The sequence below is a fragment of the Balaenoptera borealis genome, assembly GCF_965194805.1.
Source record: "Balaenoptera borealis genome assembly, chromosome: 2".
NCBI classification, from domain to species: domain Eukaryota; kingdom Metazoa; phylum Chordata; class Mammalia; order Artiodactyla; family Balaenopteridae; genus Balaenoptera; species Balaenoptera borealis.
Genome location: NC_138867.1, coordinates 117,365,518 through 117,389,563, shown reverse-complemented (window position 1 = coordinate 117,389,563; position 24,046 = coordinate 117,365,518). Strand labels below are relative to the sequence as shown.

At 46.1% G+C, this 24,046-nt stretch overlaps 1 long non-coding RNA gene across 1 annotated transcript; it reads right to left on the bottom strand.

Annotated features, from left to right (window-relative positions):
• Positions 1-145: 145 nt before the first annotated feature.
• Positions 146-10,274, bottom strand: LOC309624234. Its single transcript, XR_014241818.1, has 4 exons — positions 10,117-10,274; positions 9,065-9,284; positions 1,710-1,813; positions 146-372 (listed from the first exon to the last, which is right to left on the bottom strand). It is a non-coding gene; the product is annotated as an uncharacterized lncRNA (long non-coding RNA).
• Between the last annotated feature and the right edge of the window lie 13,772 nt (positions 10,275-24,046).

Genomic DNA, 24,046 nt, shown 5'->3' with positions numbered 1-24,046 from the left:
AACTAATTTGTATCTTACTCTATTCTACATGCATGCCAAAGGGAAACCTGCCCTTTTTTAAGAAAAGGTGTTATGCCATGTTACCTCAACATTCCATGGAGGTAGATGGTGCTTCCCATTTTATAATACAACAGGCCAAAAGAGGTTAAGTAGCAGCTCTTTAGTGGTGAAGCCAAATTTTATTCCAGGCCTAATTCCCAAGTTGATTCTCTTTCTATATCTGCTTGCGTTTGAGTCAATAGAATGGTCCAGATGGAAGAGCAGAAACTAAGCCTCCCCACCTTGATCTTGCATACCTGGCACCGGGTAGGAGAGCAATAACCTCATTCAAGAGCAAGTCAGAGGCTGGCTCAGTGGAGTAGGGCTTCTAGGCTGTATCAAAACAGAAGAGGATTTTTGTTTCATTTGCTTTTCCCAAAAATGGAGGTACTTAGAGCTCCTATTTGGTAGCTTAGGAAGCCTAGTTGAAGTATCAAGGTGGTATGTGATTTAATTTCTCCAAATTTGAGAAGTCAATGTTTTTTAACAAAATTGACCAGTAAGGGAACCTATTGTGTCACTTTGCTTTTTCAGCATACTTTTGCCCAGTTTCTCATCTGATTTAGATGATAGCCTTGATGAAACCCTATCACCCTATGGGAAGGGGCAGACATGCCCATGCATGGTGGAGGTACAGTTTTTTCTCCTGATGCATTCCTAGCTGCTGTTTGAAGTCAAAAGTTAGAAGGCAGCACAGTAGTGCCGATTATGTGGGCTGTTGTGCTTGCCTGTCTGGGCCTGCAGCACTTGCCATCTTTTGTTCTCTGGCTCCATCCAGTTCTCATGCCATGGGCTCCCAGACAGGCACAGTGTATTCAGGGCTGAATGCCAAGGTGGAATTTAAGCTTCATGCCAGCTTCTCCCTTGTTGCCAATTTGAGTGAGCGCCTGCTGGGACTCCTACCTGCCAAGTCCCACCCTGGTGGGACTGTGCCTCCCAGGGACATAGGAACTGACCAGCCAAGAAGTGTGGAAGCAATGGGTGCCAAAGTTATTAAGGGTATGGCTGAATAACTGGCACTAGAAGTATATGTGAAAACCATTTATCTCCAAGGTTCTCTGACAATAAGCTTCAAACGTGTCTGGGAACTCTGCTTCAGGTAGAGTCTGAAATTGCTTGACAAGCTCATCCTGGGGTTCAGTTAAGAGCCCAGGACAAAGAGCCAGCTCTTTGGACAAACATCTCTGGTTCTGTCTCTGCCATTAGTTGGACTTCTGATTTCAGGTAAGTCCCTTCCTACCCCTCAGTTTCCCTATCAGTGTAAGGATGACTTTGAATCTAAGTCTTTCCAGCTGTAAAGCTATCAGGATATAATGGTGAGCAGGAGATCTGACATCTGACTGGAAAAGAGATCCTGCCAGTAAGGCTTTGCCCATGTCTCTGAGCAGCAATTTCCCTACCTGTAACAATGCCTACTCCATAAGGACTGTGGTAAGGATTAAATGCAGTAAGTCACGTGAAATACACATAGTACAATGCCTGCCACTTAGCAAGGGCTCACTCAGATGGGAGATGATCCTAACCTTGGTCCTCAGGAAATAACCTGGGTGAGTTTGCAATGGCAACCACGAGGTGGTGCTAGAGTTAGGGATACTGGTTGTGGAAGAAAGTTGCTTCTGGTGGGGAGATTTCTGACAAGCATTAAGAGGTGACTGGGACAGCTTGCTTACCTTTAAAATTTGGCTATATGGAGAAGGGAAACTACCAAAGGAAGTAGGGATGAGTGAACAGAGAGGAGAAACAGGAGTCTCAATCTGGGCTTCAAGCTACCCATCTGAAAAATAACGACAATAACATTTGTTGGACAGTTACCATGCACCAGGCAAGATGCCATGTCACATGCATCATCTCATTTAATCCTTAGAAAAATAATGTGCTACATACTGCTGTATATCTGCCCATGTGGTTCCAAAGTCAATGCAAATACAGGTCGTTCCTCGCTCAAGAAGAGAACAGGTGCTGGTACTGCTAAGAAGACAAGTCGACTCACCTCACCAACCTCTGTGCCTTCAGAGACAACCAACAACTTGGAAAGCAACTGGAAGGCATCCATCTAGAAGTTATGTCCTTCCCCCAGGACACACACCTTTTGACTGATCAGCCCAGCTTAGCCCACAGCCACAGCTGAGAATGGATAAAAGGAGCTCCCTTGGACTCTAGAGGATCCCTGTAATTTATCCAGCATCTTCAAAGAAGAATGTACACACATAACGGAATTTCTCAGCGACTAGGGCATCTGCCCCTACTCTTAAAAACACGCTGTCAGTAGGGCAATTAATGAAATTGGAATGTGGACTATGGATAAAAGTATCAATGTTAAATCTCCTGAACTTGATAACTATACGTGGTTACGTACAAGAATACCCTTTTTCTTAGGAAATATACACTGAAGTATTAGGGGGTTTAAAATGAGACATTCACTAAGGGAATTTTTGAAATTTCAGAAATATGGAAGAAAAACATAAAAGCATCATTTAACATTTTAGGGTCATCAAGAACGCCCATCATAGAACAGTGTGATATAATGAGTGTTTAGGTTCTAACTGATTCACAAGGTATCTAAAACACTTTAGTTTGATTTTTCATTCAAGTTTGGATTTTACTCAGAATTTGGGTTTGACTCAGACATCAGCATCTAGAAGAGTTCATTCTGCTGCAGGGTGCGCAGTTGAGGAGAAACCCCTACTGAGTCAGCCAGAGGGGCAAGGGGGCTGAGCCTGGGAATTGGGCCCAGACTGGAAGGAAGCGAGCAGAGGCAGTGCCAGGAGAGGAGTGCTGTCCGTCACACTCCTCAGAGATTAAATCAGCTTTGGGGTTGGACCAGTGCTAGGTGAGATGAGACAGTATGAAGAACAGGGCTTCTTGGGGGACCCTTGATCCCTGGCTCACTGAGCAACCAAGGGGGTGATGGGAAGAAGGGAAAGCTGTATCTGAAAGCCTAAAACCCATTCACAGAAAGGACAAGTGTCATCAGACTCTACTTGTTTATCTACAGCCACACCCTTCTGTTGCCCCATACTTTCACTTCTTAAGGAATCATAATTTTAGCACTTACAAGGGCCCTGGACCTTACTATTCCAATCCCCTAATTAGGAATAGGAAAGCTGAAGCCCACAGAGCAGCACAACGACCTGTCATGTTCATGCAGCAGATGACAAGAGCCAACATGAGCAGCTGATATTACAACTCCAAATTCAGTACTCTTTAACACATGGAGGATCTTGTTATTCTTCATCTAAGCCCCTTCTCCCCCTTGTTAGAGATGAGAAAAGGGAGGATCAGAGAGAGTAAGGGAGTGGCCTGAAGCCAAAGACAGAGCTGGGAAGGGAAAGGTGGCCAACATCCAGGTGGAGTTATGAAAGTTGTTTTGAAGTCACTTCCCTGTGAGTCAGGGTTGGCTTGAGTGTGTAGATTAACTTGCTTCTCCAGCCCCCAGGGTTCCATATTAGCCCCATCTAGGTTTCCCTTACAGTCAGACTTCCGGCTCTTCCACTTGGGTGAGATACCCTGCCTGGGCTCAGCCTCTTCTGCTTCGTTCTTCATCCTAACCCAAAGGAAACCTAGGGGGCAAACCCATTTTCAAGGAAGGCTGGAGATCAGGAAAAGAGGGTGGAAACTTCAGAGAGAGGCCCTGCAAACAGGAATGGCAAGGATCTTCTGAGGTAAAGGCAAGATGCAGGAATATTCTGCTACATGGGGGAAGGGAGGTGGGAGCCAGGCTTGAGAACGAGGAGAAATCAGGGCTTGATGCTGGAATGCCTGCCCCAAGCTATATGGCTGTCCAGACCTAAGTACTGGGTTGGCCAAAAAGTTCGTTTGGTTAAGGAATACATGGTTCAATACAGTTCTTGGTGAAAATGAAAAATGTGTCTTTTATTTTTGCTTAAAACCAAATGAACTTTTTGGCCAACCCAATACATTCCCAGGCTAGGCTGAGGAGTGGGATGGACCAATCACCTCACATCACAATTCCCACTGGAGGGCCTGCAAAGGGGGACTCTATTTGCAATAGGACAGGATGTCACCTGAGGAAGAGGAGTTGCATTCCTGTGCTCAGGGCTAGAGGCCCTCCCTCACACCCCTGTCTAACTTGGATTCTAGAGAGAGATGGCAAGGAAGGGGCTCTGCTCCTCCCTGGGGAGCTGAGCAAAGGCCCTCAGAAACTCAGTCTCCTCCAGACTCTGTTTCCACAGACATAGCTCATTGCCACCTCTATTCCTTACATTGTGCTTGGGTTAACTCTGGTCTCATTCCTTCATTCAGCAAGCATTTAGAGACATTTCCTGTGTACTGGGCCCTGTGCAAGATGCTAGGATACAGTGGTGAAAAACAGTCACTTTCCCTGCCCTTCAGCACTTACACTCCAGCAGGGGAGACAGCAAGAATGACAATAAAATTGAGGAGTATTAGAGGATGAGGGGAGGGCACCCCTACTTCATCTGGGGGTGGCCAAGCTGCCTGGTGAGCCAGGGTCAGCCTGGAGAGGTGAAAGGCGAGTTTGGAAAGGCAGATGCGCTGGTCCTGACTTGACCCAAAGGCCAGGAAACCATTCAGATTTTAGGACACTTTTTTCACCCTGCTATCACTTTTGTTCTTGATTGTTTATTAACAGCTTTATTGAGGTATAATTTACAAACTATAAAATCAACCCACTTTAAGTATAGCTTGGTGATTTTTTTGAAATAAATTCATAGTTGTGCAAACATTACACAATCCAGTGTCCATCTCTCAAAAAGGTCTTTTGTGCCCCTTTAGTCAATCCTTGCTCACTCCCAAACCTAGGCAACCAATGATCTGCTTTCTGTCTCTATAGTTTTGCCTTTCCTAGAAATTTCATGTTACTAGAATAGTGCAATATGTAGTCTTTTACATCAGGTTTCTTTCACTTAGCTTCCTTCATTTAGATGGATTTTTTACATCCATCCATGTTGTTGCATGTTTGTTGCTTTTTATTGTTGAGTAGTATGATACAGTAAGAAATATATATTTGGTCTTTGTGCCCTGTTCTTGGTACACAGCTTCTCTAAAATCCCTGGAATCTCTAGAGTGATGCGTGTCTTTTGTATGCTAGTGAGATGCCCAGATAGTTTCAAGAGGGGGGCTGCTTGCCAAAAAAAACAGGATTACAGGGTTGGAAGGTTCAGCCCCACCCCAAGAGAGGGGAGAGGGGCTTGAGATCGAATCACCAATGGCCAATGATTTAATCAACAATGCCTACATGATGGTGCTTCCATAAAAATCCCTAAATTATGGAGTTCAGAGAGCTTCCAGTTTGCTGAACACACTAAGGTACTGGGAGGGATCCTTGCAATTCTATATGAATATGAGGATCAACTTTTCCATTTCTGCAAAAAAAAGCCATTGGAACTTTGATAGAGATCACACTGAATCTGCAAATTGCTTTCGGTAGTACTGCCATCTTAAAGATATTAAGTCTTCTAATCCATAAACACAAGATGTCTTTCCATTTATTTAAGTCTCTAATTTCTTTTGTTTTGTAGTATTCTATGTATAAATCTTTTACTTCCTTGGTTAAATTTATTCCTAGGTATTTTATTATTTTGGATGCTACTGTAAATGGAATTTTCTTAATTTCCTTTTTAGACTGTTCACTGGTATCATTCTGATTTTGATTTTCATTTTCCTGATGACTAATGTTGTTGAACATCTTTTCATAATCTTTTCATGTGCTCATCAGCCATTCATATGTCTTTTTTGGTGAAACGTAATCTTTTATTCTTAATCTCCCACTCTATTTCTAGAGTGGAGAGAAGGGGAGTCCCTTTGTCTCTCTCACATACTTTCTCCCTTCTTCCATTTCTCTTTACTTTCAGAAAGTACTTAACAGGTGGAGGGATAACATAGTGCAGGGGGTTAACAACACAGACACTGAAGTCATATCTAGGTCCCACTCTGCCATATACTAGCTGCATGACCATACTTAACTTCTTTCAGTTTCTTCAAGGTTTAAATAGCGTGTTTTGTTAAATAAACTAAGCTTTTATTTCATTTGTTACATAAAATAACTACAGCCTACTACAGCCAAGCATTGTGCTAAACCCTACAATGCAGTCATGAGCAAAAGAGCCATTGAGCTTCCAATGCATTATTCCAGTGAATATGAAACCCCAATTGCAATTAACACCTGAGGGAGGGCCACAGGTAAGTGTCTGTCACAGGGCATTTTGACCTGGCTGTCAGCTTTTCTGAAGACACTGGTGCTTTTAACTGAGCACAGGAGATGTTAGCTAGGCAAAGAGGAGGAAGAGCATCCCAGGCAGTGAGAACATGTAGGGAGTGGCAGAGAGTACAGCTGAGGAGGCAGGTGGAGAGCACTGTGGATGAAGCTCAGAGAATGAAAGGGGAATGTGGTGGAAGATGAAGCTAGAAGAGGCCAGCATGGGCAGACTGGGTTGAGACTCAAAGGCTTTGCTGAGAACTTGAAATTTTATTCTGAAGAATAGAAGCCGCTGAGGTGTTTTAAGCAGAAGAGTGACAAATTCAGATTTGTTTTTCAAAGAGATCCTTCTGGACACAGTACAGTTAGAGAAGAGAGCATGAGGCTGAGTCCTGAAGTACTGGAACACTTAATATCCAAATAGAGCCTTGTATGTCAAAATGTGTAAGCAATGAAAGAGAGGCCTTCAAGAAGAGATGATCACCGACAAGTCAAATGCTGCTGAGAATTACTCAAGGAAGATGAAGACTGAAAAAAATCTACCGAACTCAGAGTCAGGAGGTCCCTGGTAACAGCTAAGGAGCCCCCAAACACTGCTGCTCAGATCTCAGAGTCTGTCTGCCCTCTCTATAGCCCCACAGCCACTGCGTCAGGACTTCCCCTCTGGCAGATCAGAGCAGGTCTTTCTCATTAAGCTTCTTAGGAGGATTCCCTGGCAGCTCTCCTGGCTGGCTGCACCAGCTACATCATGGGGCCAGGCCAGTTTGACCATGTCTGCCCATCTCATCTAACCCACCTCACCCATTTCGCTACTCGGGAGCCAGAGGTACCTACTGGGTGCCAGCATGCAGGCAGCCTCATGCCACGGCTAAGTGCTACTCTGAAGTCAGACACCAGTTCCTAACAGCTCTACCACTAATCAAGATCTTGGTGAAAGATTTCTTTCCAATTAAAAAAAATTTTTTTTGAATTTTTTTGATTTTTTTTTTTTAATTTTTGGCTGCGCTGGGTCTTCATTGCTGTGCGGGCTTTCTTTAGTTGCAGCGAGCGGGGGCTACTCTTCATTGTGGTGCACAGGCTTCTCATTGCAGTGGCTTCTCTTGTTGCGGAGCACGGGCTCTCTTGTTGCGGAGCAACTAAGCCTGTGTGCCACAACTACTGCGCAGGCTTCAGTAGTTGCAGCATGTGGGCTCAGTAGTTGCGGCACGCGGGCCCTAGAGCGCACGGGCTTCAGTAGTTGCAGCACATGAGCTCAGTAGTTGTGGTGCGTGGGCTCTAGGGCATGCAGGCTCAGTAGTTGTGGCGTGCGGGCTCTAGAGCACAGGCTCAGTAGTTGTGGCGCATGAGCTTAGTTGCTCCACGGCATGTAGCATATTCCCAGACCAGGGATCAAACCCGTGTCCCCTGCATTGGCAGGTGGATTCTTAACCACTGCGCCACCAGGAAAGTCCTGGTGAAAGACATTTAAATGGCCGAAACTGTTTCCCAATTTGTAAAACGCTGTGACAATGAAGCATGTATCAAATACTCCATCTAAGGAATTAGCTATCATAGGTTCATAGTCATTCATTCAACGATTGTTTATTGTGCAAGTAATAGGGATATGACAGTCAACAAGACAGACGTCATCCATGTCAACACAGAATGCCTAATCTAGTGGGGGACCCCGTCAAGCAAAGATTCAGTGCTTCGATGGGAAAAGCACAGGGTGCTGGCAGAGGATTAGGTGGGTGGGGGAACAAAAGTCACACCCCTAGTCTTGATAGGGAGGGTTGACTTTTCTTTGGGCAAGATCACTCATTATAGCATAAAGACAGGGTTGGTGCCATTGGCAAGAGAAGGTTTGGTTCCTGTCCTTAAAGAGAATTTAATTTGGTTGAAGAGGCAAGCACAGGAAAACAGCGAGAAGAAAAATGCAAAGAAATCCTAGGCAACTGTCATACTGGGTGTCACAGTCGCTTTTTTTGCAAAAAGTCTCAGCTTATCTATACTCAGGTTCCAAATATCCCCACCATACAGAGGCCTAAAAGCTGGGCCCCAGGGCCACTGGAGTATCTGTGTCTCTCAAGACAGGGAGCAGCCCAGGACCGCTACTGCTCCACAGGATTTTCCCAGGCTCAAAGCCCTCTCACCCAGAAGTGAACACAAGGCCTGCCCAGCAGAGGTCTGAGGTTCCTGCAAATTCTGTAGCTGGAGAGGAGGCTGCCGGAGCTCCCCAGCTTCTCTCAGGCCTTCCTCCTCTGCTAGGTTCAGCTATAAATAGCTTGCTGGTTTCCAGCTGGGAATCTCCCAGCCCTGCAACGAGTAAGCACCGCCTTCTCACCCTGTGTTGCCCTCAGCCTAGAGCAGAAGGGGGTGGTAGCTGGCAGGTGTAAGGAGACTAGATGAGGGAAGGGCAAGAACCACCACCCCAGAGAAGCTGGCCACTGGACTACATTACCCACAATCCCAGATGGTAACTGGAAAGAAGAGGCCGCTGGGGGCCTGCAGCCTTAGGTAGGAACAAGTCCAGAGGCGTCCTAGTCCCTGGGTGTGCAGCCCAGGCCCAGACCCAGTTTTTTTTTTCCAAAATCTAACCCCTAAACCTTCAGTCATGGGCCTTAGAGATCATCTCCTCTCCATGCACCCAATTCACAGGCACTCCCTGAGGCCAGGGAGACAGACAAAACTCCTTCTATTTTGGCCTTATTCGCAGTGTGTGCGTGTGCTTACCACCAGAGACTGGAAGTCTGTGAGTGATTTTATTCTGGATCAAGTCCAGAGGCTTCTTAGTGCCAAAAGCCCCCTCCCTGGCATATTATTTGACTTGTTACTCCCAAGCTCTGAGCTTTTATCTCCCTGCCTCACCTGAGGAGGAGCAAATGCTCACAGGTTGGTCCATGTTGCACTTCTGGAAGCACTGGGGGGTGGGTGTTCAGGAACTGCTGCTGGTTTGGTCTCTGCTGAGATCTGGTCCCTCTCCGAGCTTTGCTCATCTCCCAGCAGATAGATCAGGGTAATCACGTAGCTGAGGCAGGTTTAAGTCCCTGGAGGCACTGTACCAGGGCCTGTGGGGGCCTGCTGGCTCCTGCAGTGGATAAACCAGAGCTGTCAGGCTGAGTAAGTGAAGCCATTCTGGGTGGTGGAGGCACCCAGTGGGCACCACCCCAGACCACAGTGGCACTGCAGCTGTACACCTGCCCCGTCTCTGTCTCCCCCACCCCAACCTTCCAACTTTCCACACAAACTATTCATGTTGGGTTCTGGGGCTCATGAAGCTCCAGACCACAGGGAGCGTAGCAGGTGAAGATGTTAGCGGCTGGACCTAAAGTCGGGGACCCCTGTCCAAGGTGAAAAGGCACTGTGGCTACCCTGACAACAGGGTCCTTTCCCTCTTTCCCCTCGCTCAGATATAATAACAACTCTCACATACTGAGCCAGGCACCAGGAATGCGAAGAGAAGTTAAGATCGAATCGCAGTCTCAATAAATAACCGATGTGTTAGGTGCATCCCAGGCCCGTGGGGTGGGAAGGACTTCCAGATGGCCAGAGGCCTGAAACAAGTAAGGGGTGAGTAGCAGTTCTACCAGAATGGTGTGGGAAGGGCATTCCAGGCAGAAGGGACAGCTTGAGTAAAGGCAGGGAGGAGCGAGAAACAGCAAGCAGGGAGGAAGGCAGGGCGAGAGAAATACCGAAGACCGACTAGCAAAATGCTAGCGGAGGCGCGCGGCGAACGGGGACAGGCCCTCACAGCAAGCTTAGGCTTTAGGCCCCGGGCCGGGAGCCGCGGGAGGAACTCCAGCAAAGTCAGCTGCTCTTAGAGAATTAAGGGGAAAAGCGGGACAAAATATAAAACCGGTGGGGAGAGTGGGAATCTCAGACCCTCTCGGGACGCCCAAGTCCGCCTGTCCCGCGTTTACCTCAGCTAGGCCGGGCCGCGCGTTCCCGGCCCCGCCGCCGCCCCCTCCTTGGCAGCGGGTCCCCTGGCCGCCGGCTCCCGGGCGCGGGCGGACCCGGAGGGCCGAGCTCCCGCCCACAGCCGCCCGCGGGCCGCCTGCCAGACACGCCGGGAAGGAAGGGCCTTGTATGGGCCTCAGGCAGGGAGGAAGCGTCTGGCAAGGTCCCGGGAGGAAGCGCCATATATGGCGAGGGGCGGGCCGGGGGCGAGGAGCGCGCCCGGGGCGAGGAGCGCGCACGGGATGGAGGCTGCTTCCGCCGCCGCAAGGCGGAGCCGCGCCGCGCCGCCCCACCCCACCCCCACCCCGCGCCAGGCCCACTATCCCCCACCCAACCCCTCCTGGCCCGGGAGGTACGCACAGCGCCCGGCACAGCTCCCTCGGTGCCGGAGCTACGGGAAGTGGGGGCGGGAGGCGGGGTCCAGGCCGCCTTTGACGCCTGACCGAGCCGAGACTGATTCCCGGTTCCAGGCACTTGCTCTGTGACCTTGGGCAAAACGCTTTAGTCTCTGAGCCTCAGATTCCTCTCCTCCGAGGGGTGGGGATAAAAATGAGAAGGATGCCTGTTAAGCACGTCCGGGAGCGGCACGGCCCGCAGGGGCAGCGCATTCACCCTAACAATTGTGTGTGGCGGGGATGGGGGCGGGGATTCCCAGTCCCCTGTTGTGTCCTTTTAGCCTCTCCCTAGCCACTTCGGTGCCTGGGGGCTATGTGGAGCTGACGCCTCCAGAAGATATCTTTCCAGAAGAAAATGGGGCGACCTTAGGGTCTAGAGTTTTCCCTTCCAAGCTGTGGGATTCAGACAGACGGGGTTCCAATCCCAGCTTCTCCCCTTCCAGCTGACTGATGCTGGGAAAGCTACTTACCTTCTCTAAATCTCAATTTCCTCATCGGTAAAATGGGGATAATAATTCTTGATTTGCAGGGTTGTTGTGGTAATCAAATGAAACGAAATGGGGCGTCTGTGAGTGTGTGTGTGTGTGTGTGAGAGAGAGAGAGAGAGGGAGAGAAAGAGAAGTGCTTGACTCGAAGTAGGTGCTTAATTCATGTCAGTTCCTCAGTTCTCTGTGCACTTTCCCAACTGGGGGATGGGGAGAAGGAGATAAGAAGGGCTAGGTAAGCTTGGCCATTCTTCCTGGAAGTCCTGCCCTCTTGGAGGAGACTGTCCCTTCTTAGGCATCTATGGGAACTTGTTGCCAATATTTGGTGCTTCTTCCAGAGGCGTATCTGTGCCTCTAATGCTCCCCTTTCTCAGTTCAGCCACCACCCCAATGACCTGCTCTCCTTGCCTGCTGTTCTTCTCTACCTACCCCAGAGCCTAGCTGACCTCCTGGACAGGCTGGCAAGGGCAAAAATAACCTGGAGGAAGTTGAAGTTCCCATCACAGCCAGAAACTGGTATCTAGGACATCATCCCCTCCCACAACTGCTGTCAGTACCACACCCACACATTTCAACAAGAGATGGGTATCAATCTCAGAGAAACATTCCCCAATCCTCCCTTTGGCCCTGCCCTGCGCTCATCTGTTCTGCCTGTAGTGGAGTTCCGCTTAAATCTAACCTGAGCCTTCTTGCCTCTCGGTGGCAGACCCATCCTGCAGTTAGCAGCCCCTAAGAGGTTCCAGGCAAGTTTGTGGACACACACAATAGATGTGTCACCCACGGCCTTGTTTCCTTTCATCCTGTCGTTGGCATGGTAACCTTCCCTGTAAAAGTTGCAGCCCTCAAGGATGTTTTTCAGTTCTAGCAGGGACATAGCTCCTTCCCCCCACCCCGTGTAGATCACAGGGTGACATGTAGCTGTGTCATTCTGGCCTCTTCCAGAATGGGGACGTGGTGCTGGTGGCACAAAAGAAGGACTGGTTTATGGAGGGCAGCAAAGGGCTTAAGGGAGATGCTGATTGGATCTCTGAGGAACAGATTCCTTCTGTCCTACATGTTGATTCTTGGCCACCCAGAGAAACCAGCTCTGAGGCCCAGAATATTTAGGGAGCCACTCAGGATCTCATGGTGAATGATAAACACACACCTTCACTAAAATCAGGCACCAACAAATGGCATGATGGCCGGTGCTTAAACCTGTAGAATAAGCTGATAAGCTAAAAAGCCTCCAGAATCCAGTGATTTCCTCTCTCCTCAGTCCCTCTGTGGAATAAATGAATATTTATTAACCATCTCCCGTGTTCCAGTTTCCCCATATATTATTTAAACTAATTCTTCCCACAGTCCTTTGAGGGAGGTATTAGAACACATTTTACAAACGGGGAAACTAAAATTTGGGCGGAGATCTTAAGCAACGTAACCAAAACTACGTGGCCGTGGAGTGGTGGCACTGAGACTGGAACCTAGGTCTTCAGACTCCCAATCCCACACAAAAGTCCTGTGTTCCTTTGTATTTGTGACTGTGCTACTGATAATGAAATCCTTGCCCCCAGGTCCCAAGGCATTGCCTTTCTAGGAGGTCCTCAGGAATGAAATGGGCATCAGCATCAGTCTCTGTGGCCACGGGGTCCTGCGTGGCCCTGCGTGGCACAGCAGCAGCAGCAGCCGTGTCCTCATCCTCAAACCTGTGTCTTCCCCCTGCCAGCTGCCTTGTCTCCGTCATGGAGTTTCCCCAGCAGAGGGCAAGCCGAGGGAAAGTGGTTCCCAGCTGCCAGCCTCATCTAGACAAAATTGCATTAGCGCCAGCCCCGGCTTCATCCCTCCAGAGTGAGCACATACAGCTCCCCCGCAGAAGGGAGGGGCAGAGAGACACGGAGCAAAAAAGGAAACTTCCATTTCTTTCTCTGGCCGGGAAGCACTTGGCTTCGAGCTGCCACTCATCTTGTAGGTGGGGAAGATTAATACTCATCCTCTGGAGATAATAGAAGTCTCTAAAATGAACCCTTGGGCAAGAGGTTTGCTAGGGAGAGAGGCTAGTAGGAAAGCCCGAGGTTTGAGTGCAGCAGGAGGGAAGGAGAGGCAGTCTGAGGAGGGAGAGAGGCCCCTGATCTCCTCTTGTGCTCTTCTCTGGGTGTCATTCTTCTTTCCGTGGGACTTCTGTCCTTTCGTCCAAAAAGACCAGAATAGTCATGTCCTGGCAACTGGGGCAGGGTGAGGGAGGAAGCAGTAGGAGGGGGAACTATCAGATTGTCACCTCAAGCAAAACAGGGAATGCGTTAATATTACTAATAGTTAATAGCGGGTCAACCCCGCTTCATTTATTATCTCATTTAATAGATCCTACTGTTATCCCTGTTTTAGAGAAAAAGAAATTGAGGTTTATGGGGCTCCTCAATGACAATAGCTCCCAATGGGAGTGGGCCAAGCACTCAGCAGATATGGTCTCATTTAATCCTCACCACAAACCAGTGAGACGGAACCATTATGCCCATTTTCTCCAGGTGAAAACTGAGGCTCAGAGAAGTAGGGAACTTGCCTGTGATCACTAAGTAATGTAAGTGGCAGAGTGAGGGATTAGAATTTGGATGTGTGACTCCAGAACTCATGTGCTCAACACTGTCTTGCTGCCACCAAGGCTTCTCCACACCTTCCGGGACTCCTGCTCACATAGCCTGAGACCACAAATATCTGCCCACACCTGCACTTCCCTGCGTTTTGCCACACAGGTGAAAACCCAGCCAGGAGCATTCACTGGGTTTAGTTCAGACTTGCCACCAGCGTCTTTCTAGGGCCTGGACGGATGGGCCTGGGTAACACGGGGCCCTGTGTCTTGGGGCTCTGGCTCCCATCCAGACTCCCGAGGTGGGAGGAAACCTAGAGAAGACATTACCACCCTCCGCATGCCTTGAGATTTCCCTAAGAGATACAAAGATGTATAAATTGAACAGCCCTCAGGAGGTCTCCTTAAGACCCAGGAAGGTGCTTCTTGCAGGAAAGGATGGTGAGCCCAACAATTTGAACCAGTGAGACCTGAAAGCAGCAGTCTCTCCAGCTGCGCAGGCTCCCAGTGGCCTTTCTCAGAGGCTCTTCTGCACTGCTACATGCGCAGACTCCATCACTCCCACCCCCACTGCTGTGGAGGTGGGAAACACTTGGAATCCTGAGTCAGAGGCAAGGTTCCACTTCACTTTCCCTGGAACAGCAAGTCAAGGATGCAGCCGGCAGTGTATTTGGAAAGGAAGGGCAACTGGAAAGTGAAAAAGAATAGTGCTCATTTCCTTCCCTACCATCTCTTTTATTTTAAAAACATTTTATGTATTTAATTTTTATCACACCATGTGTGATGCACGTTCATCGCAGAAAATACATGTTATGGAAATGAGGTTTATTAGTGTGAGTGTTCCTCCCTTTTTTCTCTCCTAACTTACCCGTCCACCAAAAGGTTTCCAGCTCAGAATCCAATCCCACTTTCCCACTTTCCAGTTTAGAGGGTTCAGTCTTTGCCAGCCCAGTTCCTGGACATTTTGTGATGCAGAATCAGAACTGGGGGGAGGGAGTAGTTAGAGAGAGATGTAGAGTCTGAGAGGCTGGGAAAAGGAAGGACTTGGGCAGAGAGGCTAAACTGATCTATTTAATAAAGAACAAGGAAGGAGAGGGAGAAGGAAAGTTAGAAGGGAAAAGTAGGGGGACTTTTATGAAGTATTGCTGTGGGGCGTTAAGTGGACTCCCCGTAATTCCCCAAGTAGAGATTGGAATAACTCTGTATTTTCTGGCTCCAGGATCGTAATTCCTTATTTGCAATTCTTTATTGCAAACCTTGTAGAGCTTTGACCATGTAGAAATCCAGCATTTATTAGGGTTCCATACAGGAAAGTACAAAATATCATTATCCGATAAGTGAAAGAAAATAGTCAAGTATTTATCCTGCCTTCTTTTTTTTTTTTAAAAAACAACTATGATTAAGCCTAAGTTTATCATCGACAAATTCTGGCTAACAAATGCAAATGGAATGATAGAATTACAAAATCACCATTTAGTAACCTCTAATGAGATAATAGATTTAGACAAGGATCATCAGTAATCCAGGGATTCCTAAAACCGTTGGGTGGTGAAGGATGGAAGGGAACTTTATAATATCAATAATACTTGAACTCACCAATTAATTTTAACATCACAAAAAGAGAGACACCCAAGAAAACAGAAAACATATGTTCACGTAGAAACCTGTATATAATGTCCATAGCAGCAGCATTATTTGTAATAGTCAAAATGGAAGCAACCCAAATGTCCATTAACTGATAAGTGGATTTCTAAAATGTGGTATATCCATATAATGGAATATTATTCAGCCAAAAAAAGGGGGATGAAGTACTGATACATGTTACAACATGGGTAAACCTCAAAAACATTATGCTTGGGGCTTCCCTGGTGGTGCAGTGGTTGAGAATCTGCCTGCCAATGCAGGGGACACGGGTTCGAGCCCTGCTCTGGGAAGATCCCACATGCCGCAGAGCAACTAGGCCCGTGAGCCACAATTACTGAGCCTGCGCGTCTGGAGCCTGTACTCCGCAACAATAGAGGCCACGATAATGAGAGGCCCGTGCACCACGATGAAGAGTGGCCCCCACTTGCCACAACTAGAGAAAGCCCTCGCACAGAAACGAAAACCCAACACAGCCATAAATAAATAAATAAATAAATAAATAAATAACACCCCCCAAAAAAATTATGCTAAAAAAATATTATGCTAAGTGAACGGAGATACCAAAGGCCACGTATTTTATTGTTTTATCTACATGAAATGTCCAGAATAGGCAAATCCATAGAGACAGAAAGTAGATTGGTGGTTGCCAGGTGCTGGCGGGTGGGTGGAATGGGGAGTGACTGCCAACAGGTACAGGATTTCTTTAGGGGTTGATGGTAATGTTCTGGAATTAGGTAGTGGCAATAGTTGTACAACAGTGTGACCATATTAAAAACCACTGAATTGTACACTGTAATTTTTATGTTATATGAATTATTTTTCAATTAAAAAATAATATCTAGAAAATTAAAAAGAGAGAGAGAGAACCAAAAATTATGTGTCTCTTGATATATTGCAGAAGCAAGTACATAGCATGACCTAAAAAGTGAACCTGAATTTGATCAAACCTCTAGGTATAAAAACGAGTTTGGGGGCTTCCCTGGTGGCACAGTGGTTAAGAATTCGCCTGCCAATGCAGGGGACACGGGTTCGAGCCCTGGTCCGGGAAGATCCCACATGCTGCGGAGCAACTAAGCCTGTGCGCCACAACTACTGAGCCTGCACTCTAGAGCCCGTGAGCCACAACTACAGAGCCTGCGTGCCGCAACTACTGAAGCCCACACGCCTAGAGCCTGTGCTCCGCAGCAAGAGAAGCCACCGCAATGAGAAGCCCACGCACCACAACGAACAGTAGCCCCCACTCACCGCAACTAGAGAAAGCCCACGTGCAGCAATGAAGACCCAGTGCAGCCAAAAATAAATGATAATAAATAAAAATAAATATTAAAAAAAAAACAAGTTTATAGGAAATTCATGGGATAGAAGGACATAGTAAATAACATTATGAGGGGAAAAAAGTGCAATCTGTCAAATCTAAAAGTGGGGAATTCTTCAGGACAAGTAACTTGGTTTCTTCAATAAATAAATAGCAAGGGAAACTAATATGAATGAAAAGAAACTTAAAAGACGTATCAACAAATGAAAAATGTGGTCTTTTTTAGGTCTTGATTCAAACAAAGGAACTTAAAAAATACTCATAAAGATATATACTGAAGTATTTTCAGATGAAATTAGGTAATGTCTGGAATTTGCTTCAAAACAATCCAGTGTGTGGTGGCAGGGAGTGAGGAAGGGAGTGAGGAAGGCAGTGTAGACGAGACAAGACCAGCTGTGAGTTGACAGGTGTTGAACTGATGGTTAGATACAGAGAAGTTCACTACATTACTCCCTCCTACTTTTGTGAATGTTTGAAAATTTAAACACACACACATAAAAATGAAGCTTGATTTATCCATGAAATTGGGGCATATTTAAAAGTTATATATTATTTAAAGGAAAATGGGCTAAGATCAAATAATTGAGTTTGAGGTCACTCATGCTTTATTGAAAGCTGAAATTAAAGAGCATGTATAAAATCTGAAATGACCAAATTATTCTTATCATTATTGTTATTATTGCAATAACTAAACTGGAAATGGAGCGGGGCGACCAGGACCCTCCCAAGGAGGCAGGAAGCAGTGCAGCCTTTCGAACACCCAGAAACACAGTCAAACTAAGTTGTTGGCCTTCTGGCCCCAACCTGCTTTTCCAGCCCCGTTTCTTGCCCCCCACCCTTTCCTTGCTTTCAGGCCACACCACCATTAATTCACAGGTTCCTGAACACCTTGACTTTCTTGCCTTTGTACTTGTTATTGCCTCTGCCTGCAAATCCCTCTCCTGTGAACACCCCATCTTCCTCCTACACCTTGTTCGCCTCCTCCTTCCTAGGATTAGTCACTCCCTGCTCCATACACACCTCTATCACACTGTGAGGCAATTATTTATTTCTAAATCTCCCCCCACCCAATTCTGTGATGGCCCAGACTCTATCTTGTTTATCTCTGCATGCTCAGGGCCTGCTTTCTGTCAGGCATTTGGTGAATGTGTTTTGGATAACAGACTGACTGAGTAACTGAGGAGCAGCACAGACTTTGGATGGCCCGGTGCTCCGTGTGGCCCCAAGAAATTTATCCAGACTTGGGCTCTCTCCCAAGATATGCCTGCTAAACTGGGGTACAACAAAGCAAACAGTCTGATCCAAGAATAAACAACAAGACCACCTGGTTAACACCAACCCAGTTATAAGCAAAAGAAAGAAGTTTAAGAGAAAAACTTGGAGCCTAGTAGTATGCATGAATTGTGTATTGGAAATGGGGACAGAGAGATAATTTGGTGACGGGGGCAAGAGCTCAAGAGTTCTTGAGAAATAGGGTGGCAAGCTAATAAAACAACACTGCTTTCTGACTTTTAAAAAACCTACAGCCCCCAAATGTAGAAGCCAGCAGCAGCTCCCTGATGCTTCTATCCTGCCAGCCCCAATGGACAATCCACCTACAGGGAATATTAAACAGCCAACCTGTGTCCTCTCAGCAAAGAACCTAGAGCCCTGAGTCACTACAAAATCTTTCCCTTCTTTTGTTTTCATCGCTCTTAACACCTTACAACTGAAGGAGCAGATCTGTGCAGGGGGAGAAAATACTCCATCAGAGGACCTTCATAAAGATGACTACATCATACCAGATTCTAGAAAATAATTATTTGCTTACCTAGTCTTATTTTTTCTTTTTCTTTCATAAATACTTTCTTCTGATGATTTTTTAAAAACCTGCTTACTTGGAAAATACAGAAAAGTACACAAAATGAAATTAAAATTTCCCATAATCCCACCAGAAATAACATTAACATTTGATGTATGCGTGTGTGCATGTGTGCATTTTATATAACTGGAATCATGTCATATAGAGTTTTATATATTTACCACTTAGTATATTGTGGGTATTTTTTCAGGTCAATAGTTATTTTAGAACATGATTTATAATGACTGCCTAGTAGTCCATCATATAACAATTTACTTCAGCCATCACCCATAGGACATTTATGTTGTTGCCAGTTTTTCTCCGTTACGAATAATACACTGTAATTAACAGCAATCCTGGAAGAACTGCTAGGTCAGAGGGCATGAACTTTTTTTAAAGAAATTTAGTTAGTTAGTTAGTTAGTATTTTTGGCTGCATTGGGTCTTCGTTGCTCTGTGCGGGCTTTCTCTAGTTGCAGAGAGTGGGGGCTACTCTTCCTTGCGGTGCGCGGGCTTCTCATTGCGGTGGCTTCCGTTGTTGCAGAGCACAGGCTCTAGGCGCGTGGGCTCAGTAGTTGTGGCACACTGGCTTAGTTTCTCCGCGGCATGTGGGATCATCCTGGATCAGGGCTCGAACCCGTGTCCCCTGCATTGGCAGGCGGATTCTTAACCACTGCACCACCAGGGAAGCCCCGGCATGAACTTTTATAAGGCTTTTGGTGCATGTTGTTGAATTGCCCTCAGGAAGGCTTATACCAGTTTATTCTCCCCCCATCAGTGTATGAGACTTTCGTGCATCCAAGGGCTATCCCTCAATCTACCATGTGTGAAAAAGGTAAGGTGCTTCTATATTTCTCACAATGAATATATATTTTGTAATCAGAAAAAAATTCATGTTCTTTTTTTAAAGAAAAAGAAGTTTTCCCCATTAAACAGATGGGAAACCTGAGGCCCATGGATGAATAACTTTTAAGTCTTGCTTTTTGAAGCCTGACAGTTGGGTCTGAGGAGATTGAAAAAAAGTATTTCTGGATAGAACCAAGATTCTGAGAAGAAAATTCTAAGGACCTTGGCAGTTTCAGTAGCCAAGAATGAAGTCTGGCTCTGAAGAGAATGAAAGATGACGCTGAGGAGACAATTCAGGGGAGTCATCACAAATTTGAGGGGACAAACTTGGTTCTGAGGCCGCTGGAATGGGATCGGAAGCAGTCACCACTCCAGAGTTTCTCTTTTACAGAGACTTGGGGCAATCAAATTTGCATTTGCATCATTCATAGGATACTGAGAATACTCCCCAAAGTACTGCTTGGCCTCATCACTGATCTGAGAAGACTTACAAATGGGCCAGGTTGGGTGGACCTTAGAGTATTAAATAGGTGGTTCTGAGAAGACAGTTTAAGATGGATGATTGGTGTTGAGGTGACTGAAAACTGGTTTTGATAAGGCAGCTGGAGATTCACTGTCTCTGACAAGCCAGTTTGAAGGAATTCAAAGTTGGTTCTAAAGAGATTCAAAGGTGTTTGGCGGGCTGGGATGGTTTTGTTTTTTGTTCTCCCAGATCCCCTCCATATGCCCTGGACCAACTTAACCCCAATAGGTGCTTCATTAATTTGTTCAATAAATGAGGCCCAGTTTGCTTCTCTGGAGTTTGGTCTTTGGATCTGGAAAGATTCTAGGATGAGAAGTTGGTTGTAAGCAGAAATGAGCTTCTGAGGAGGCTGAGATAATTTTCTCTGAGGCGGGCACCCACTTATGGTTCTGTGGAAATGGCGACTTCTGGGTTTGTCTGGGAACTGAGGAGGCACTCAGGCCCAGGTGGGCAGCATGATTTACCTGGGTCACAGGGCTGGGAGAACACACTTCAGGAGAGATTCGTTTCCACGCATTTGCCTCCCCAGATTTATTAAACCCCCTCCCTCAAAATGAGTCCCAAGTGAGAGTCTTAGGAGGGACTCCCACCCCACTATCCCCAGGCCTGCTCTTTGGACTCTAGTTTGCAAATCAGCATCATGATCTTAGAGGGCTGGTCAGAGCCCAGGCTCAAGAGGGTCACCCCCAGGGAGGGAGGACAGGTCTGTAGGACGGAATGAGCACTGGGAGTCTACCTGGGGAATGGGCACTCGAAGACAGGGAAGGAAAAGATTTAAAAAATCTAGCTGTAGTGAGGTATAAAGGGTTTAAAAATAGCTTTATTTACATACCATAAAATTCATCCATACGAATTTAAGAATACAATTCAGTGACTTTTAGTAAATTTACAGAGTTGTTCAAACATCACAGTTCATTTTTAGAACATTTCCATCATCCCCAAAATAACAAGCTGATTTGCAGTCAAGATCTACTCTTTTTTTTTTTCTTTTTAATTTATTTTTGGCCGTGCCCCTCCGCATGCGGGAACTTAGTTCCCCCACCAGAGATCGAACCTGCACCCCCTGCAGTGGAAGCACAGAGTCTTAACCACTGGACCGCCAGGGAAGTCCCTCAAGATCTACTCTTACCCCGAGCCCCTGGCAACTACTAATCTGCTCTCTGTCTCTATAGATGTGCCTTTTCTGGACATTTCATATAAATGCAACCATACAATATGCACCTAACTTTTTTTATTATAATGTCTTTAAGGTTTATCCATGTTGTAGCACACATCCGTATTTTGTCCCTTAATGATTGCAGAGTGGTATTTCGTTGTTTGGATCTACCACATCTTATTTATCCATTCACCAGTTGAATAGACATTTTGACTTGTTTACACTTTTTGGCTCTTACGAATAATGCTGCTATGAATACTCACATCCATATCTTTGTGTAAACATATTTTCATTTCTCTTGGGTAGATAGCCAGGAGTGGAATTGCTGGGTCATATGGTAAGTGTATGTTTAACTTTATAAGAAATGGCTAAACTGTTTTCCAAAGTGGAACCTTTTTACATGCCTACCAGCAATGTATGAGGGTTCCAGTTTTTTCACATCACCAACACTTGTTATTGTCTGTTTGAAAAGGGTAACTGTTAAGGATAATTTTCTAAAATAAATCAAGTCACCCTCTCCCCACACCAACCCCAACATGTACCCAGGCAGGCAGCAAGTGCCAGTTTATCAGAGTTGGGAACCCACCCTCTGGGCCCCACTGCCTTTTCACCCTCAGGCTGCTGCACAGTCCCAGGCTCCCTTGGCCCAAAGAGGAGAGAGAAAAGATGTAGTTGCAAGACTATCTCAGAACTGAGGGGTGGGAATGTGGTAGGATAGGGTTTGTGATAACTAGTGAGTGAGTGGGGCCCATGTTCTAGAAAATCCATCCAGGTAAGATCCCCTAGGAGATAGTAACAAAATGCAACCTGTACAGATAATCTCTCAAGACTAGTCTCCCGGGACAATTTCCCACACCATCTGATCTTAGCCCCTTCCTCCTTCTGAGGTACGAGCACCTCATCAGTGTGTGGCCCACCATCCACCAGGCACCTTTTCTCCTTAGAAGCTGAGGACTTAAGGACATTTGCCAAACTGAATAAATAATGACATATAAACAAGCATACCTTGTTTAGCCCCAGACATATTACCAAGAAGATATAAACAAACGGGAGGGAGTTTGAAATAGAGCAATAAAGATGATGAAGGGGCTGGCTCCGTTTCCATGCAGAAAGATTAAATGAAGCAAAAAGTTTTTAGGAGTCTGTGCCCTGACTCTGTGAGTGGCGGGGGGGGAAAGGGGGTGATTATTGCTTTGAGTAAGAGAGAGGGGAGTAAATGGGGACATGGTGGGAAGAAGGAGCCAGAATGGGGGGGCTCTGGAGTGAATGGGCCCACATCCACACAAAGACTTGTACTCAAATGCTCAAAGCAGCTTTATTTCTAATAGCCCCCAAAGGGAACCAACCCCAATGTCCATGCACAGGTGAGAAGGTGAGCAAATTGTGCTATAGCTGTGCAGTGGAATACTGCTCAGCAATAAAAAGGAGTGAACTATTTATACACGCAACAACATGGATGAATCTCAAAATAACAATGCTAAGTGAGAGAACCCAGACCAAGACGAGTACATACAGAATTATTCAACTTGTATGAAACTCCAGAAAATGCAAACTGATTTATATAGTGACAGAAAACAGATCAGTGGTTGCCTGGGGACAGAGGTATAGGAAGGAAAGATGTCCAAGGGGTATGAGGAAAGTTTTGAAGGTGATGGATATGTTCATTATCTTAATTGTGGCGATGGTTTCACCTGTGTACACGTGTCAAGACTCATCAAATTGTACACTTTACATGTACCTCAATTGTATTTACATCAGTTTTTTGTACTTTTATATGTACATCAAGTGTACCTCAATAAAGTTGTAATAATAGCAGTAATAATAATAATAAACAACCTAAATACTGAGGAGAATGGACTTATGAGAGGGCTTCCTGAAAAAGGAGATGAGATAGTTTTACTTGGATCTGAGAAGCTGAGCCTCCAACTTGACCTAAGAGAACATATCGAGTAAGCTTTGCCTCAAAAGTTTCTCCTAGGTCCTAGTAATGGGAAAAGGGAGATGGGATGAAAAATCACTGAAGTGGAGGGCTAGATTTGCTATTTGGGTGCAAAATCTTATTAGCACCCAAAGGCATATGGGTAGAATGTTGAAATCTTATTTGCTCAATACCTGCTTCTTTTAGACTTGGTCTCATTCCCCTTAGGACGACTGGGATCTCACTCTGCCCAGTCTTCCCCTCTCAAACTGCATTAAGTGTGGCTGCACCAGGGAAAACAGCAGAGGAGAGAGGGGAACATTGGAGAGAACCCCTCTGACTCCATTGCACCCGTTCCTGACTCTGTTTCTTCCTGGGATGTGGGAGCTGTAAGTGGGGGCAGGTAGAAGGAAGCACACCTCAAACCCAGCCTGACAGCAGAAGCTAAGCTCTGCCTTTCTGAGTGCTTAGAATCTTTCAAAATGAATGAGGCTGAACATTCCTGCAATTTAAAAGAAAAGAGTACCTCTCAGATACTAAGAGGTAAGGGTCAAGAGTCCTTAGGACCTGGTTTTCTTTTGCTTCAGAATTGAAGCCTGTCTTTCGCTGGCCGAGTTCCCCTGCCCTCTCTCCTCTTCCACCCCATTCCTCTCTGTCCCTCTCCACATCCCTGAAGCCCTAGACAATGTCCCTAGGTAGCAATCAATTGTTCAACACTATCTGGGTCCCTTCCCAAACCTCAGCCTTTATGATGATGCGAGTTTTTAACAGCACTGCCTTGTGCCCTTGGTTTTAGATTTCCCTCACAGGAACAGGAGTTGAAATGAACACTTTCCTTTTTCTTTATACTATAGGACTGTAAAATCGGGCAATTATTGAGTCTTGGCCTATTTAAACCATGCAAAGAAACTTAAATTTCAACTGTCAGAACCTAAAGAAACCCTGGTGACAGGACTAATAATAATTAGCTGGCAGGCTTGGCAGAATTTCTCAATAAGCCATCTGCATCAGAATCACCTGGCATGTTAGTTATCAAGGCCAGTTCCAGGACCCCATTCCAGACCTCAGGAATCAGATGCTCTGGGAATGGGGCCTGGGAATCTGATTCTGATACACTGTAACAATCTAGGAGACCCTTTGCTTTAAAGGAACAGAGTGAATCTCTTTGCTCCTTCTTTCATATTTTATTCTTGCCATGTTTTTTTTCCTTGG